Here is a 16,591-nt window from a genome sequence, read left to right on the forward strand (position 1 = left end):
GAGAAATATGGTCAACGATGCTGGTTGCCAACAGGTAAAATATGACCTAATGTTGGTGGACAGCCATCCATATTTCAAAGCCGGTTATTTTTGTTGAAGTCTACCCCCGTTTAAACATTGTGTGTTTTAGCTATAGACGTATGGGTTGTACCATCAGATTTGTCTTTGTCTTCCGCATCCAGTGGTACCAAGAGTTAGTCTGTGTGATTAACGGGGCTGAGATAGAGCTGTGTTTGTGAGACAAAGATGGATTCGAAGATGCCCAGGCCCGGATCGCTTTTTTTTTTTTACAAAAACATCTGTAGAGTCAGAATGGTTTGAATTACAAACTACTAAAAGCTATCTATGGAAAGCTGAGACTCTATCGAACATGCACATGTAACATGTTTTGCTCTATGATGCTCACAAGCTACATAAAAGTTGTTAGAAAGTACAAGGTTCTTCTACGTATGAAGGTCAAAGGTTGTCCTGAAAGGAAAATGTTAAAACACCTCATTTTGAAGCAAAATATAAGGGCTGGACATGGAGATCAACGAAAGCCAGAAAACTGAAAAGATTATTGCTGGGGTCTCAGGACTGATTCAAGAGATTTTATTTTACTAACAATAAGGATTTGGGAGACATTTCAGTAGTTTTTATTGTACATGGTTAACATCCACTCAGAACATATTCCCTTCATCCACGTTCATTGAAGAACAAGGAACAGTCATCAAAGGTGGAAGAAAAATGAGCAAAGTCATTTCTAACCACCAGATTCATGCTCTGAACGGGAATATCTTGAATCGTCATCATGGATAGCGAGATCTACCACTTTAGACACACATTTCTCAAGTAAAGCACTATAGAAATGATCCCTGAAAGTATAGTCTTGGTGCATAAGTTGTTGTGATCAAGGTGGAGCATCTTGAAAAGAGCATTTGCACCACCGGTTTGTGTTGCATTCTCAGCATCAACAGTTGTTGCAATCAAATTATGTTAATTATGGAGAATTGCTAGGTTCCTCAAATGAGAAATATGGTCAACGATGCTGGTTGCCAACAGGTAAAATATGACCTAATGTTGGTGGACAGCCATCCATATTTCAAAGGCGGTTATTTTTGTTGAAGTCTACCCCGTTTAAACATTGTGTGTTTTAGCTATAGACGTATGGGTTGTACCATCAGATTTGTCTTTGTCTTCCGCATCCAGTGGTACCAAGAGTTAGTCTGTGTGATTAACGGGGGCTGAGATAGAGCTGTGTTTGTGAGACAAAGATGGATTCCGAAGATGCCCAGGCCCGGATCGTTTTTTACAAAAACATCTGTAGAGTCAGAATGGTTTGAATTACAAACTACTAAAAGCTATCTATGAAAAGCTGAGACTCTATAGAACATGCACATGTAACATGTTTTGCTCTATGATGCTCACAAGCTACATAAAAGTTGTTAGAAAGTACAAGGTTCTTCTACGTATGAAGGTCAAAGGTTGTCCTGAAAGGAAAATGTTAAAACACCTCATTTTGAAGCAAAATATAAGGGCTGGACATGGAGATCAACGAAAGCCAGAAAACTGAAAAGATTATTGCTGGGGTCTCAGGACTGATTCAAGAGATTTTATTTTACTAACAATAAGGATTTGGGAGACATTTCAGTAGTTTTTATTGTACATGGTTAACATCCACTCAGAACATATTCCCTTCATCCACGTTCATTGAAGAACAAGGAACAGTCATCAAAGGTGGAAGAAAAATGAGCAAAGTCATTTCTAACCACCAAATTCATGCTCTGAACGAGAATATCTTGAATCGTCATCATGGATAGCGAGATCTACCACTTTAGACACACATTTCTCAAGTAAAGCACTATAGAAATGATCCCTGAAAGTATAGTCTTGGTGCATAAGTTGTTGTGATCAAGGTGGAGCATCTTGAAAAGAGCATTTGCACCACCGGTTTGTGTTGCATTCTCAGCATCAACAGTTGTTGCAATCAAATTATGTTAATTATGGAGAATTGCTAGGTTCCTCAAATGAGAAATATGGTCAACGATGCTGGTTGCCAACAGGTAAAATATGACCTAATGTTGGTGGACAGCCATCCATATTTCAAAGCCGGTTATTTTTGTTGAAGTCTACCCCCGTTTAAACATTGTGTGTTTTAGCTATAGACGTATGGGGTGTACCATCAGATTTGTCTTTGTCTTCCGCATCCAGTGGTACCAAGAGTTAGTCTGTGTGATTAACGGGGGCTGAGATAGAGCTGTGTTTGTGAGACAAAGATGGATTCCGAAGATGCCCAGGCCCGGATCGTTTTTTTTACAAAAACATCTGTAGAGTCAGAATGGTTTGAATTACAAACTACTAAAAGCTATCTATGGAAAGCTGAGACTCTATCGAACATGCACATGTAACATGTTTTGCTCTATGATGCTCACAAGCTACATAAAAGTTGTTAGAAAGTACAAGGTTCTTCTACGTATGAAGGTCAAAGGTTGTCCTGAAAGGAAAATGTTAAAACACCTCATTTTGAAGCAAAATATAAGGGCTGGACATGGAGATCAACGAAAGCCAGAAAACTGAAAAGATTATTGCTGGGGTCTCAGGACTGATTCAAGAGATTTTATTTTACTAACAATAAGGATTTGGGAGACATTTCAGTAGTTTTTATTGTACATGGTTAACATCCACTCAGAACATATTCCCTTCATCCACGTTCATTGAAGAACAAGGAACAGTCATCAAAGGTGGAAGAAAAATGAGCAAAGTCATTTTCTAACCACCAGATTCATGCTCTGAACGAGAATATCTTGAATCGTCATCATGGATAGCGAGATCTACCACTTTAGACACACATTTCTCAAGTAAAGCACTATAGAAATGATCCCTGAAAGTATAGTCTTGGTGCATAAGTTGTTGTGATCAAGGTGGAGCATCTTGAAAGAGCATTTGCACCACCGGTTTGTGTTGCATTCTCAGCATCAACAGTTGTTGCAATCAAATTATGTTAATTATGGAGAATTGCTAGGTTCCTCAAATGAGAAATATGGTCAACGATGCTGGTTGCCAACAGGTAAAATATGACCTAATGTTGGTGGACAGCCATCCATATTTCAAAGCCGGTTATTTTTGTTGAAGTCTACCCCGTTTAAACATTGTGTGTTTTAGCTATAGACGTATGGGTTGTACCATCAGATTTGTCTTTGTCTTCCGCATCCAGTGGTACCAAGAGTTAGTCTGTGTGATTAACGGGGGCTGAGATAGAGCTGTGTTTGTGAGACAAAGATGGATTCGAAGATGCCCAGGCCCGGATCTTTTTTACAAAAACATCTGTAGAGTCAGAATGGTTTGAATTACAAACTACTAAAAGCTATCTATGGAAAGCTGAGACTCTATCGAACATGCACATGTAACATGTTTTGCTCTATGATGCTCACAAGCTACATAAAAGTTGTTAGAAAGTACAAGGTTCTTCTACGTATGAAGGTCAAAGGTTGTCCTGAAAGGAAAATGTTAAAACACTTCATTTTGAAGCAAAATATAAGGGCTGGACATGGAGATCAACGAAAGCCAGAAAACTGAAAAGATTATTGCTGGGGTCTCAGGACTGATTCAAGAGATTTTATTTTACTAACAATAAGGATTTGGGAGACATTTCAGTAGTTTTTATTGTACATGGTTAACATCCACTCAGAACATATTCCCTTCATCCACGTTCATTGAAGAACAAGGAACAGTCATCAAAGGTGGAAGAAAAATGAGCAAAGTCATTTCTAACCACCAAATTCATGCTCTGAACGAGAATATCTTGAATCGTCATCATGGATAGCGAGATCTACCACTTTAGACACACATTTCTCAAGTAAAGCACTATAGAAATGATCCCTGAAAGTATAGTCTTGGTGCATAAGTTGTTGTGATCAAGGTGGAGCATCTTGAAAAGAGCATTTGCACCACCGGTTTGTGTTGCATTCTCAGCATCAACAGTTGTTGCAATCAAATTATGTTAATTATGGAGAATTGCTAGGTTCCTCAAATGAGAAATATGGTCAACGATGCTGGTTGCCAACAGGTAAAATATGACCTAATGTTGGTGGACAGCCATCCATATTTCAAAGGCGGTTATTTTTGTTGAAGTCTACCCCCGTTTAAACATTGTGTGTTTTAGCTATAGACGTATGGGTTGTACCATCAGATTTGTCTTTGTCTTCCGCATCCAGTGGTACCAAGAGTTAGTCTGTGTGATTAACGGGGGCTGAGATAGAGCTGTGTTTGTGAGACAAAGATGGATTCCGAAGATGCCCAGGCCCGGATCGTTTTTTTACAAAAACATCTGTAGAGTCAGAATGGTTTGAATTACAAACTACTAAAAGCTATCTATGGAAAGCTGAGACTCTATAGAACATGCACATGTAACATGTTTTGCTCTATGATGCTCACAAGCTACATAAAAGTTGTTAGAAAGTACAAGGTTCTTCTACGTATGAAGGTCAAAGGTTGTCCTGAAAGGAAAATGTTAAAACACCTCATTTTGAAGCAAAATATAAGGGCTGGACATGGAGATCAACGAAAGCCAGAAAACTGAAAAGATTATTGCTGGGGTCTCAGGACTGATTCAAGAGATTTTATTTTACTAACAATAAGGATTTGGGAGACATTTCAGTAGTTTTTATTGTACATGGTTAACATCCACTCAGAACATATTCCCTTCATCCACGTTCATTGAAGAACAAGGAACAGTCATCAAAGGTGGAAGAAAAATGAGCAAAGTCATTTCTAACCACCAAATTCATGCTCTGAACGGGAATATCTTGAATCGTCATCATGGATAGCGAGATCTACCACTTTAGACACACATTTCTCAAGTAAAGCACTATAGAAATGATCCCTGAAAGTATAGTCTTGGTGCATAAGTTGTTGTGATCAAGGTGGAGCATCTTGAAAAGAGCATTTGCACCACCGGTTTGTGTTGCATTCTCAGCATCAACAGTTGTTGCAATCAAATTATGTTAATTATGGAGAATTGCTAGGTTCCTCAAATGAGAAATATGGTCAACGATGCTGGTTGCCAACAGGTAAAATATGACCTAATGTTGGTGGACAGCCATCCATATTTCAAAGGCGGTTATTTTTGTTGAAGTCTACCCCCGTTTAAACATTGTGTGTTTTAGCTATAGACGTATGGGTTGTACCATCAGATTTGTCTTTGTCTTCCGCATCCAGTGGTACCAAGAGTTAGTCTGTGTGATTAACGGGGGCTGAGATAGAGCTGTGTTTGTGAGACAAAGATGGATTCCGAAGATGCCCAGGCCCGGATCGTTTTTTTTACAAAAACATCTGTAGAGTCAGAATGGTTTGAATTACAAACTACTAAAAGCTATCTATGGAAAGCTGAGACTCTATCGAACATGCACATGTAACATGTTTTGCTCTATGATGCTCACAAGCTACATAAAAGTTGTTAGAAAGTACAAGGTTCTTCTACGTATGAAGGTCAAAGGTTGTCCTGAAAGGAAAATGTTAAAACACCTCATTTTGAAGCAAAATATAAGGGCTGGACATGGAGATCAACGAAAGCCAGAAAACTGAAAAGATTATTGCTGGGGTCTCAGGACTGATTCAAGAGATTTTATTTTACTAACAATAAGGATTTGGGAGACATTTCAGTAGTTTTTATTGTACATGGTTAACATCCACTCAGAACATATTCCCTTCATCCACGTTCATTGAAGAACAAGGAACAGTCATCAAAGGTGGAAGAAAAATGAGCAAAGTCATTTCTAACCACCAAATTCATGCTCTGAACGAGAATATCTTGAATCGTCATCATGGATAGCGAGATCTACCACTTTAGACACACATTTCTCAAGTAAAGCACTATAGAAATGATCCCTGAAAGTATAGTCTTGGTGCATAAGTTGTTGTGATCAAGGTGGAGCATCTTGAAAAGAGCATTTGCACCACCGGTTTGTGTTGCATTCTCAGCATCAACAGTTGTTGCAATCAAATTATGTTAATTATGGAGAATTGCTAGGTTCCTCAAATGAGAAATATGGTCAACGATGCTGGTTGCCAACAGGTAAAATATGACCTAATGTTGGTGGACAGCCATCCATATTTCAAAGGCGGTTATTTTTGTTGAAGTCTACCCCGTTTAAACATTGTGTGTTTTAGCTATAGACGTATGGGTTGTACCATCAGATTTGTCTTTGTCTTCCGCATCCAGTGGTACCAAGAGTTAGTCTGTGTGATTAACGGGGCTGAGATAGAGCTGTGTTTGTGAGACAAAGATGGATTCGAAGATGCCCAGGCCCGGATCGTTTTTTTTTACAAAAACATCTGTAGAGTCAGAATGGTTTGAATTACAAACTACTAAAAGCTATCTATGGAAAGCTGAGACTCTATCGAACATGCACATGTAACATGTTTTGCTCTATGATGCTCACAAGCTACATAAAAGTTGTTAGAAAGTACAAGGTTCTTCTACGTATGAAGGTCAAAGGTTGTCCTGAAAGGAAAATGTTAAAACACCTCATTTTGAAGCAAAATATAAGGGCTGGACATGGAGATCAACGAAAGCCAGAAAACTGAAAAGATTATTGCTGGGGTCTCAGGACTGATTCAAGAGATTTTATTTTACTAACAATAAGGATTTGGGAGACATTTCAGTAGTTTTTATTGTACATGGTAAACATCCACGTTCATTGAAGAACAAGGAACAGTCATCAAAGGTGGAAGAAAAATGAACAAAGTCACTTCTAACCACCAAATTCATGCTCTGAACGGGAATATCTTGAATCGTCATCATGGATAGCGAGATCTACCACTTTAGACACACATTTCTCAAGTAAAGAACTATAGAAATGATCCCTGAAAGTATAGTCTTGGTGCATAAGTTGTTGTGATCAAGGTGGAGCATCTTGAAAATAGCATTTGCACCACCGGTTTGTGTTGCATTCTCAGCATCAACAGTTGTTGCAATCAAATTATGTTAATTATGGAGAATTGCTAGGTTCCTCAAATGAGAAATATGGTCAACGATGCTGGTTGCCAACAGGTAAAATATGACCTAATGTTGGTGGACAGCCATCCATATTTCAAAGGTGGTTATTTTTGTTGAAGTCTACCCCCGTTTAAACATTGTGTGTTTTAGCTATAGACGTATGGGTTGTACCATCAGATTTGTCTTTGTCTTCCGCATCCAGTGGTACCAAGAGTTAGTCTGTGTGATTAACGGCGGCTGAGATAGAGCTGTGTTTGTGAGACAAAGATGGATTTCGAAGATGCCCAGGCCCGGATCTTTTTTTTACAAAAACATCTGTAGAGTCAGAATGGTTTGAATTACAAACTACTAAAAGCTATCTATGAAAAGCTGAGACTCTATAGAACATGCACATGTAACATGTTTTGCTCTATGATGCTCACAAGCTACATAAAAGTTGTTAGAAAGTACAAGGTTCTTCTACGTATGAAGGTCAAAGGTTGTCCTGAAAGGAAAATGTTAAAACACCTCATTTTGAAGCAAAATATAAGGGCTGGACATGGAGATCAACGAAAGCCAGAAAACTGAAAAGATTATTGCTGGGGTCTCAGGACTGATTCAAGAGATTTTATTTTACTAACAATAAGGATTTGGGAGACATTTCAGTAGTTTTTATTGTACATGGTTAACATCCACTCAGAACATATTCCCTTCATCCACGTTCATTGAAGAACAAGGAACAGTCATCAAAGGTGGAAGAAAAATGAGCAAAGTCATTTCTAACCACCAAATTCATGCTCTGAACGAGAATATCTTGAATCGTCATCATGGATAGCGAGATCTACCACTTTAGACACACATTTCTCAAGTAAAGCACTATAGAAATGATCCCTGAAAGTATAGTCTTGGTGCATAAGTTGTTGTGATCAAGGTGGAGCATCTTGAAAAGAGCATTTGCACCACCGGTTTGTGTTGCATTCTCAGCATCAACAGTTGTTGCAATCAAATTATGTTAATTATGGAGAATTGCTAGGTTCCTCAAATGAGAAATATGGTCAACGATGCTGGTTGCCAACAGGTAAAATATGACCTAATGTTGGTGGACAGCCATCCATATTTCAAAGGCGGTTATTTTTGTTGAAGTCTACCCCCGTTTAAACATTGTGTGTTTTAGCTATAGACGTATGGGTTGTACCATCAGATTTGTCTTTGTCTTCCGCATCCAGTGGTACCAAGAGTTAGTCTGTGTGATTAACGGGGGCTGAGATAGAGCTGTGTTTGTGAGACAAAGATGGATTCGAAGATGCCCAGGCCCGGATCTTTTTTACAAAAACATCTGTAGAGTCAGAATGGTTTGAATTACAAACTACTAAAAGCTATCTATGGAAAGCTGAGACTCTATAGAACATGCACATGTAACATGTTTTGCTCTATGATGCTCACAAGCTACATAAAAGTTGTTAGAAAGTACAAGGTTCTTCTACGTATGAAGGTCAAAGGTTGTCCTGAAAGGAAAATGTTAAAACACCTCATTTTGAAGCAAAATATAAGGGCTGGACATGGAGATCAACGAAAGCCAGAAAACTGAAAAGATTATTGCTGGGGTCTCAGGACTGATTCAAGAGATTTTATTTTACTAACAATAAGGATTTGGGAGACATTTCAGTAGTTTTTATTGTACATGGTTAACATCCACTCAGAACATATTCCCTTCATCCACGTTCATTGAAGAACAAGGAACAGTCATCAAAGGTGGAAGAAAAATGAGCAAAGTCATTTCTAACCACCAAATTCATGCTCTGAACGGAATATCTTGAATCGTCATCATGGATAGCGAGATCTACCACTTTAGACACACATTTCTCAAGTAAAGCACTATAGAAATGATCCCTGAAAGTATAGTCTTGGTGCATAAGTTGTTGTGATCAAGGTGGAGCATCTTGAAAAGAGCATTTGCACCACCGGTTTGTGTTGCATTCTCAGCATCAACAGTTGTTGCAATCAAATTATGTTAATTATGGAGAATTGCTAGGTTCCTCAAATGAGAAATATGGTCAACGATGCTGGTTGCCAACAGGTAAAATATGACCTAATGTTGGTGGACAGCCATCCATATTTCAAAAGCCGGTTATTTTTGTTGAAGTCTACCCCCGTTTAAACATTGTGTGTTTTAGCTATAGACGTATGGGTTGTACCATCAGATTTGTCTTTGTCTTCCGCATCCAGTGGTACCAAGAGTTAGTCTGTGTGATTAACGGGGGCTGAGATAGAGCTGTGTTTGTGAGACAAAGATGGATTCCGAAGATGCCCAGGCCCGGATCTTTTTTTACAAAAACATCTGTAGAGTCAGAATGGTTTGAATTACAAACTACTAAAAGCTATCTATGGAAAGCTGAGACTCTATAGAACATGCACATGTAACATGTTTTGCTCTATGATGCTCACAAGCTACATAAAAGTTGTTAGAAAGTACAAGGTTCTTCTACGTATGAAGGTCAAAGGTTGTCCTGAAAGGAAAATGTTAAAACACCTCATTTTGAAGCAAAATATAAGGGCTGGACATGGAGATCAACGAAAGCCAGAAAACTGAAAAGATTATTGCTGGGGTCTCAGGACTGATTCAAGAGATTTTATTTTACTAACAATAAGGATTTGGGAGACATTTCAGTAGTTTTTATTGTACATGGTTAACATCCACTCAGAACATATTCCCTTCATCCACGTTCATTGAAGAACAAGGAACAGTCATCAAAGGTGGAAGAAAAATGAGCAAAGTCATTTCTAACCACCAAATTCATGCTCTGAACGGGAATATCTTGAATCGTCATCATGGATAGCGAGATCTACCACTTTAGACACACATTTCTCAAGTAAAGCACTATAGAAATGATCCCTGAAAGTATAGTCTTGGTGCATAAGTTGTTGTGATCAAGGTGGAGCATCTTGAAAAGAGCATTTGCACCACCGGTTTGTGTTGCATTCTCAGCATCAACAGTTGTTGCAATCAAATTATGTTAATTATGGAGAATTGCTAGGTTCCTCAAATGAGAAATATGGTCAACGATGCTGGTTGCCAACAGGTAAAATATGACCTAATGTTGGTGGACAGCCATCCATATTTCAAAGGCCGGTTATTTTTGTTGAAGTCTACCCCGTTTAAACATTGTGTGTTTTAGCTATAGACGTATGGGTTGTACCATCAGATTTGTCTTTGTCTTCCGCATCCAGTGGTACCAAGAGTTAGTCTGTGTGATTAACGGGGCTGAGATAGAGCTGTGTTTGTGAGACAAAGATGGATTCGAAGATGCCCAGGCCCGGGTCTTTTTTTTACAAAAACATCTGTAGAGTCAGAATGGTTTGAATTACAAACTACTAAAAGCTATCTATGAAAAGCTGAGACTCTATAGAACATGCACATGTAACATGTTTTGCTCTATGATGCTCACAAGCTACATAAAAGTTGTTAGAAAGTACAAGGTTCTTCTACGTATGAAGGTCAAAGGTTGTCCTGAAAGGAAAATGTTAAAACACCTCATTTTGAAGCAAAATATAAGGGCTGGACATGGAGATCAACGAAAGCCAGAAAACTGAAAAGATTATTGCTGGGGTCTCAGGACTGATTCAAGAGATTTTATTTCACTAACAATAAGGATTTGGGAGACATTTCAGTAGTTTTTATTGTACATGGTTAACATCCACTCAGAACATATTCCCTTCATCCACGTTCATTGAAGAACAAGGAACAGTCATCAAAGGTGGAAGAAAAATGAGCAAAGTCATTTCTAACCACCAAATTCATGCTCTGAACGGGAATATCTTGAATCGTCATCATGGATAGCGAGATCTACCACTTTAGACACACATTTCTCAAGTAAAGCACTATAGAAATGATCCCTGAAAGTATAGTCTTGGTGCATAAGTTGTTGTGATCAAGGTGGAGCATCTTGAAAAGAGCATTTGCACCACCGGTTTGTGTTGCATTCTCAGCATCAACAGTTGTTGCAATCAAATTATGTTAATTATGGAGAATTGCTAGGTTCCTCAAATGAGAAATATGGTCAACGATGCTGGTTGCCAACAGGTAAAATATGACCTAATGTTGGTGGACAGCCATCCATATTTCAAAGGCGGTTATTTTTGTTGAAGTCTACCCCGTTTAAACATTGTGTGTTTTAGCTATAGACGTATGGGTTGTACCATCAGATTTGTCTTTGTCTTCCGCATCCAGTGGTACCAAGAGTTAGTCTGTGTGATTAACGGGGGCTGAGATAGAGCTGTGTTTGTGAGACAAAGATGGATTCGAAGGTGCCCAGGCCCGGTCTTTTTTACAAAAACATCTGTAGAGTCAGAATGGTTTGAATTACAAACTACTAAAAGCTATCTATGGAAAAGCTGAGACTCTATAGAACATGCACATGTAACATGTTTTGCTCTATGATGCTCACAAGCTACATAAAAGTTGTTAGAAAGTACAAGGTTCTTCTACGTATGAAGGTCAAAGGTTGTCCTGAAAGGAAAATGTTAAAACACCTCATTTTGAAGCAAAATATAAGGGCTGGACATGGAGATCAACGAAAGCCAGAAAACTGAAAAGATTATTGCTGGGGTCTCAGGACTGATTCAAGAGATTTTATTTCACTAACAATAAGGATTTGGGAGACATTTCAGTAGTTTTTATTGTACATGGTTAACATCCACTCAGAACATATTCCCTTCATCCACGTTCATTGAAGAACAAGGAACAGTCATCAAAGGTGGAAGAAAAATGATGAGCAAAGTCATTTCTAACCACCAGATTCATGCTCTGAACGGGAATATCTTGAATCGTCATCATGGATAGCGAGATCTACCACTTTAGACACACATTTCTCAAGTAAAGCACTATAGAAATGATCCCTGAAAGTATAGTCTTGGTGCATAAGTTGTTGTGATCAAGGTGGAGCATCTTGAAAAGAGCATTTGCACCACCGGTTTGTGTTGCATTCTCAGCATCAACAGTTGTTGCAATCAAATTATGTTAATTATGGAGAATTGCTAGGTTCCTCAAATGAGAAATATGGTCAACGATGCTGGTTGCCAACAGGTAAAATATGACCTAATGTTGGTGGACAGCCATCCATATTTCAAAGGCGGTTATTTTTGTTGAAGTCTACCCCCGTTTAAACATTGTGTGTTTTAGCTATAGACGTATGGGTTGTACCATCAGATTTGTCTTTGTCTTCCGCATCCAGTGGTACCAAGAGTTAGTCTGTGTGATTAACGGGGGCTGAGATAGAGCTGTGTTTGTGAGACAAAGATGGATTCCGAAGGTGCCCAGGCCCGGGTCTTTTTTTTACAAAAACATCTGTAGAGTCAGAATGGTTTGAATTACAAACTACTAAAAGCTATCTATGAAAAGCTGAGACTCTATAGAACATGCACATGTAACATGTTTTGCTCTATGATGCTCACAAGCTACATAAAAGTTGTTAGAAAGTACAAGGTTCTTCTACGTATGAAGGTCAAAGGTTGTCCTGAAAGGAAAATGTTAAAACACCTCATTTTGAAGCAAAATATAAGGGCTGGACATGGAGATCAACGAAAGCCAGAAAACTGAAAAGATTATTGCTGGGGTCTCAGGACTGATTCAAGAGATTTTATTTTACTAACAATAAGGATTTGGGAGACATTTCAGTAGTTTTTATTGTACATGGTTAACATCCACTCAGAACATATTCCCTTCATCCACGTTCATTGAAGAACAAGGAACAGTCATCAAAGGTGGAAGAAAAAATGAGCAAAGTCATTTCTAACCACCAGATTCATGCTCTGAACGGGAATATCTTGAATCGTCATCATGGATAGCGAGATCTACCACTTTAGACACACATTTCTCAAGTAAAGCACTATAGAAATGATCCCTGAAAGTATAGTCTTGGTGCATAAGTTGTTGTGATCAAGGTGGAGCATCTTGAAAAGAGCATTTGCACCACCGGTTTGTGTTGCATTCTCAGCATCAACAGTTGTTGCAATCAAATTATGTTAATTATGGAGAATTGCTAGGTTCCTCAAATGAGAAATATGGTCAACGATGCTGGTTGCCAACAGGTAAAATATGACCTAATGTTGGTGGACAGCCATCCATATTTCAAAGGCGGTTATTTTTGTTGAAGTCTACCCCCGTTTAAACATTGTGTGTTTTAGCTATAGACGTATGGGTTGTACCATCAGATTTGTCTTTGTCTTCCGCATCCAGTGGTACCAAGAGTTAGTCTGTGTGATTAACGGGGGCTGAGATAGAGCTGTGTTTGTGAGACAAAGATGGATTCCGAAGATGCCCAGGCCCGGATCTTTTTTACAAAAACATCTGTAGAGTCAGAATGGTTTGAATTACAAACTACTAAAAGCTATCTATGGAAAGCTGAGACTCTATAGAACATGCACATGTAACATGTTTTGCTCTATGATGCTCACAAGCTACATAAAAGTTGTTAGAAAGTACAAGGTTCTTCTACGTATGAAGGTCAAAGGTTGTCCTGAAAGGAAAATGTTAAAACACCTCATTTTGAAGCAAAATATAAGGGCTGGACATGGAGATCAACGAAAGCCAGAAAACTGAAAAGATTATTGCTGGGGTCTCAGGACTGATTCAAGAGATTTTATTTTACTAACAATAAGGATTTGGGAGACATTTCAGTAGTTTTTATTGTACATGGTTAACATCCACTCAGAACATATTCCCTTCATCCACGTTCATTGAAGAACAAGGAACAGTCATCAAAGGTGGAAGAAAAATGAGCAAAGTCATTTCTAACCACCAAATTCATGCTCTGAACGGGAATATCTTGAATCGTCATCATGGATAGCGAGATCTACCACTTTAGACACACATTTCTCAAGTAAAGCACTATAGAAATGATCCCTGAAAGTATAGTCTTGGTGCATAAGTTGTTGTGATCAAGGTGGAGCATCTTGAAAAGAGCATTTGCACCACCGGTTTGTGTTGCATTCTCAGCATCAACAGTTGTTGCAATCAAATTATGTTAATTATGGAGAATTGCTAGGTTCCTCAAATGAGAAATATGGTCAACGATGCTGGTTGCCAACAGGTAAAATATGACCTAATGTTGGTGGACAGCCATCCATATTTCAAAGCCGGTTATTTTTGTTGAAGTCTACCCCCGTTTAAACATTGTGTGTTTTAGCTATAGACGTATGGGTTGTACCATCAGATTTGTCTTTGTCTTCCGCATCCAGTGGTACCAAGAGTTAGTCTGTGTGATTAACGGGGCTGAGATAGAGCTGTGTTTGTGAGACAAAGATGGATTCGAAGATGCCCAGGCCCGGATCTTTTTTTTACAAAAACATCTGTAGAGTCAGAATGGTTTGAATTACAAACTACTAAAAGCTATCTATGGAAAGCTGAGACTCTATAGAACATGCACATGTAACATGTTTTGCTCTATGATGCTCACAAGCTACATAAAAGTTGTTAGAAAGTACAAGGTTCTTCTACGTATGAAGGTCAAAGGTTGTCCTGAAAGGAAAATGTTAAAACACCTCATTTTGAAGCAAAATATAAGGGCTGGACATGGAGATCAACGAAAGCCAGAAAACTGAAAAGATTATTGCTGGGGTCTCAGGACTGATTCAAGAGATTTTATTTTACTAACAATAAGGATTTGGGAGACATTTCAGTAGTTTTTATTGTACATGGTTAACATCCACTCAGAACATATTCCCTTCATCCACGTTCATTGAAGAACAAGGAACAGTCATCAAAGGTGGAAGAAAAATGAGCAAAGTCATTTCTAACCACCAAATTCATGCTCTGAACGGGAATATCTTGAATCTTGACCATCATGGATAGCGAGATCTACCACTTTAGACACACATTTCTCAAGTAAAGCACTATAGAAATGATCCCTGAAAGTATAGTCTTGGTGCATAAGTTGTTGTGATCAAGGTGGAGCATCTTGAAAAGAGCATTTGCACCACCGGTTTGTGTTGCATTCTCAGCATCAACAGTTGTTGCAATCAAATTATGTTAATTATGGAGAATTGCTAGGTTCCTCAAATGAGAAATATGGTCAACGATGCTGGTTGCCAACAGGTAAAATATGACCTAATGTTGGTGGACAGCCATCCATATTTCAAAGCGGTTATTTTTGTTGAAGTCTACCCCGTTTAAACATTGTGTGTTTTAGCTATAGACGTATGGGTTGTACCATCAGATTTGTCTTTGTCTTCCGCATCCAGTGGTACCAAGAGTTAGTCTGTGTGATTAACGGGGGCTGAGATAGAGCTGTGTTTGTGAGACAAAGATGGATTCCGAAGATGCCCAGGCCCGGATTTTTTTTTTTTTACAAAAACATCTGTAGAGTCAGAATGGTTTGAATTACAAACTACTAAAAGCTATCTATGGAAAGCTGAGACTCTATAGAACATGCACATGTAACATGTTTTGCTCTATGATGCTCACAAGCTACATAAAAGTTGTTAGAAAGTACAAGGTTCTTCTACGTATGAAGGTCAAGGTTGTCCTGAAAGGAAAATGTTAAAACACCTCATTTTGAAGCAAAATATAAGGGCTGGACATGGAGATCAACGAAAGCCAGAAAACTGAAAAGATTATTGCTGGGGTCTCAGGACTGATTCAAGAGATTTTATTTCACTAACAATAAGGATTTGGGAGACATTTCAGTAGTTTTTATTGTACATGGTTAACATCCACTCAGAACATATTCCCTTCATCCACGTTCATTGAAGAACAAGGAACAGTCATCAAAGGTGGAAGAAAAATGAGCAAAGTCATTTCTAACCACCAGATTCATGCTCTGAACGGAATATCTTGAATCGTCATCATGGATAGCGAGATCTACCACTTTAGACACACATTTCTCAAGTAAAGCACTATAGAAATGATCCCTGAAAGTATAGTCTTGGTGCATAAGTTGTTGTGATCAAGGTGGAGCATCAAAAGAGCATTTGCACCACCGGTTTGTGTTGCATTCTCAGCATCAACAGTTGTTGCAATCAAATTATGTTAATTATGGAGAATTGCTAGGTTCCTCAAATGAGAAATATGGTCACGATGCTGGTTGCCAACAGGTAAAATATGACCTAATGTTGGTGGACAGCCATCCATATTTCAAAGCCGGTTATTTTTGTTGAAGTCTACCCCCGTTTAAACATTGTGTGTTTTAGCTATAGACGTATGGGGTGTACCATCAGATTTGTCTTTGTCTTCCGCATCCAGTGGTACCAAGAGTTAGTCTGTGTGATTAACGGGGCTGAGATAGAGCTGTGTTTGTGAGACAAAGATGCAAGATGGATTCGAAGATGCCCAGGCCCGGATCTTTTTTTTTACAAAAACATCTGTAGAGTCAGAATGGTTTGAATTACAAACTACTAAAAGCTATCTATGGAAAGCTGAGACTCTATCGAACATGCACATGTAACATGTTTTGCTCTATGATGCTCACAAGCTACATAAAAGTTGTTAGAAAGTACAAGGTTCTTCTACGTATGAAGGTCAAAGGTTGTCCTGAAAGGAAAATGTTAAAACACCTCATTTTGAAGCAAAATATAAGGGCTGGACATGGAGATCAACGAAAGCCAGAAAACTGAAAAGATTATTGCTGGGGTCTCAGGACT

The 16,591-nt window shown here is 38.6% G+C and overlaps 15 non-coding genes and 1 pseudogene across 15 annotated transcripts; all 16 read right to left on the reverse strand.

Annotated features, from left to right (window-relative positions):
• Positions 1-654: 654 nt before the first annotated feature.
• LOC135561495 (small nucleolar RNA U3) lies at positions 655-870 on the reverse strand. The gene has a single exon (XR_010459512.1). It is a non-coding gene; the product is annotated as a small nucleolar RNA U3 (small nucleolar RNA).
• Positions 871-1,655: 785 nt separating this feature from the next.
• Positions 1,656-1,871, reverse strand: LOC135561449 (small nucleolar RNA U3). The gene has a single exon (XR_010459468.1). It is a non-coding gene; the product is annotated as a small nucleolar RNA U3 (small nucleolar RNA).
• A 788-nt stretch (positions 1,872-2,659) lies between these two features.
• Positions 2,660-2,876, reverse strand: LOC135561485 (small nucleolar RNA U3). Its single transcript, XR_010459503.1, has one exon. It is a non-coding gene; the product is annotated as a small nucleolar RNA U3 (small nucleolar RNA).
• A 782-nt stretch (positions 2,877-3,658) lies between these two features.
• LOC135561450 (small nucleolar RNA U3) lies at positions 3,659-3,874 on the reverse strand. The gene has a single exon (XR_010459469.1). It is a non-coding gene; the product is annotated as a small nucleolar RNA U3 (small nucleolar RNA).
• Positions 3,875-4,661: 787 nt separating this feature from the next.
• Positions 4,662-4,877, reverse strand: LOC135561504 (small nucleolar RNA U3). The gene has a single exon (XR_010459522.1). It is a non-coding gene; the product is annotated as a small nucleolar RNA U3 (small nucleolar RNA).
• A 788-nt stretch (positions 4,878-5,665) lies between these two features.
• LOC135561451 (small nucleolar RNA U3) lies at positions 5,666-5,881 on the reverse strand. Its single transcript, XR_010459470.1, has one exon. It is a non-coding gene; the product is annotated as a small nucleolar RNA U3 (small nucleolar RNA).
• A 773-nt stretch (positions 5,882-6,654) lies between these two features.
• LOC135561477 (small nucleolar RNA U3) lies at positions 6,655-6,859 on the reverse strand (annotated as a pseudogene).
• A 787-nt stretch (positions 6,860-7,646) lies between these two features.
• Positions 7,647-7,862, reverse strand: LOC135561452 (small nucleolar RNA U3). The gene has a single exon (XR_010459471.1). It is a non-coding gene; the product is annotated as a small nucleolar RNA U3 (small nucleolar RNA).
• Positions 7,863-8,646: 784 nt separating this feature from the next.
• Positions 8,647-8,861, reverse strand: LOC135561482 (small nucleolar RNA U3). Its single transcript, XR_010459500.1, has one exon. It is a non-coding gene; the product is annotated as a small nucleolar RNA U3 (small nucleolar RNA).
• A 787-nt stretch (positions 8,862-9,648) lies between these two features.
• Positions 9,649-9,864, reverse strand: LOC135561505 (small nucleolar RNA U3). The gene has a single exon (XR_010459523.1). It is a non-coding gene; the product is annotated as a small nucleolar RNA U3 (small nucleolar RNA).
• Positions 9,865-10,649: 785 nt separating this feature from the next.
• Positions 10,650-10,865, reverse strand: LOC135561506 (small nucleolar RNA U3). Its single transcript, XR_010459524.1, has one exon. It is a non-coding gene; the product is annotated as a small nucleolar RNA U3 (small nucleolar RNA).
• Positions 10,866-11,648: 783 nt separating this feature from the next.
• LOC135561472 (small nucleolar RNA U3) lies at positions 11,649-11,867 on the reverse strand. Its single transcript, XR_010459491.1, has one exon. It is a non-coding gene; the product is annotated as a small nucleolar RNA U3 (small nucleolar RNA).
• A 787-nt stretch (positions 11,868-12,654) lies between these two features.
• LOC135561523 (small nucleolar RNA U3) lies at positions 12,655-12,871 on the reverse strand. Its single transcript, XR_010459541.1, has one exon. It is a non-coding gene; the product is annotated as a small nucleolar RNA U3 (small nucleolar RNA).
• Positions 12,872-13,656: 785 nt separating this feature from the next.
• LOC135561507 (small nucleolar RNA U3) lies at positions 13,657-13,872 on the reverse strand. Its single transcript, XR_010459525.1, has one exon. It is a non-coding gene; the product is annotated as a small nucleolar RNA U3 (small nucleolar RNA).
• A 785-nt stretch (positions 13,873-14,657) lies between these two features.
• LOC135561475 (small nucleolar RNA U3) lies at positions 14,658-14,876 on the reverse strand. Its single transcript, XR_010459494.1, has one exon. It is a non-coding gene; the product is annotated as a small nucleolar RNA U3 (small nucleolar RNA).
• Positions 14,877-15,663: 787 nt separating this feature from the next.
• LOC135561480 (small nucleolar RNA U3) lies at positions 15,664-15,878 on the reverse strand. The gene has a single exon (XR_010459498.1). It is a non-coding gene; the product is annotated as a small nucleolar RNA U3 (small nucleolar RNA).
• Positions 15,879-16,591: the final 713 nt, after the last annotated feature.

The sequence above is a fragment of the Oncorhynchus nerka genome, linkage group LG17, assembly GCF_034236695.1.
Source record: "Oncorhynchus nerka isolate Pitt River linkage group LG17, Oner_Uvic_2.0, whole genome shotgun sequence".
In the NCBI taxonomy this organism is placed as follows: domain Eukaryota; kingdom Metazoa; phylum Chordata; class Actinopteri; order Salmoniformes; family Salmonidae; genus Oncorhynchus; species Oncorhynchus nerka.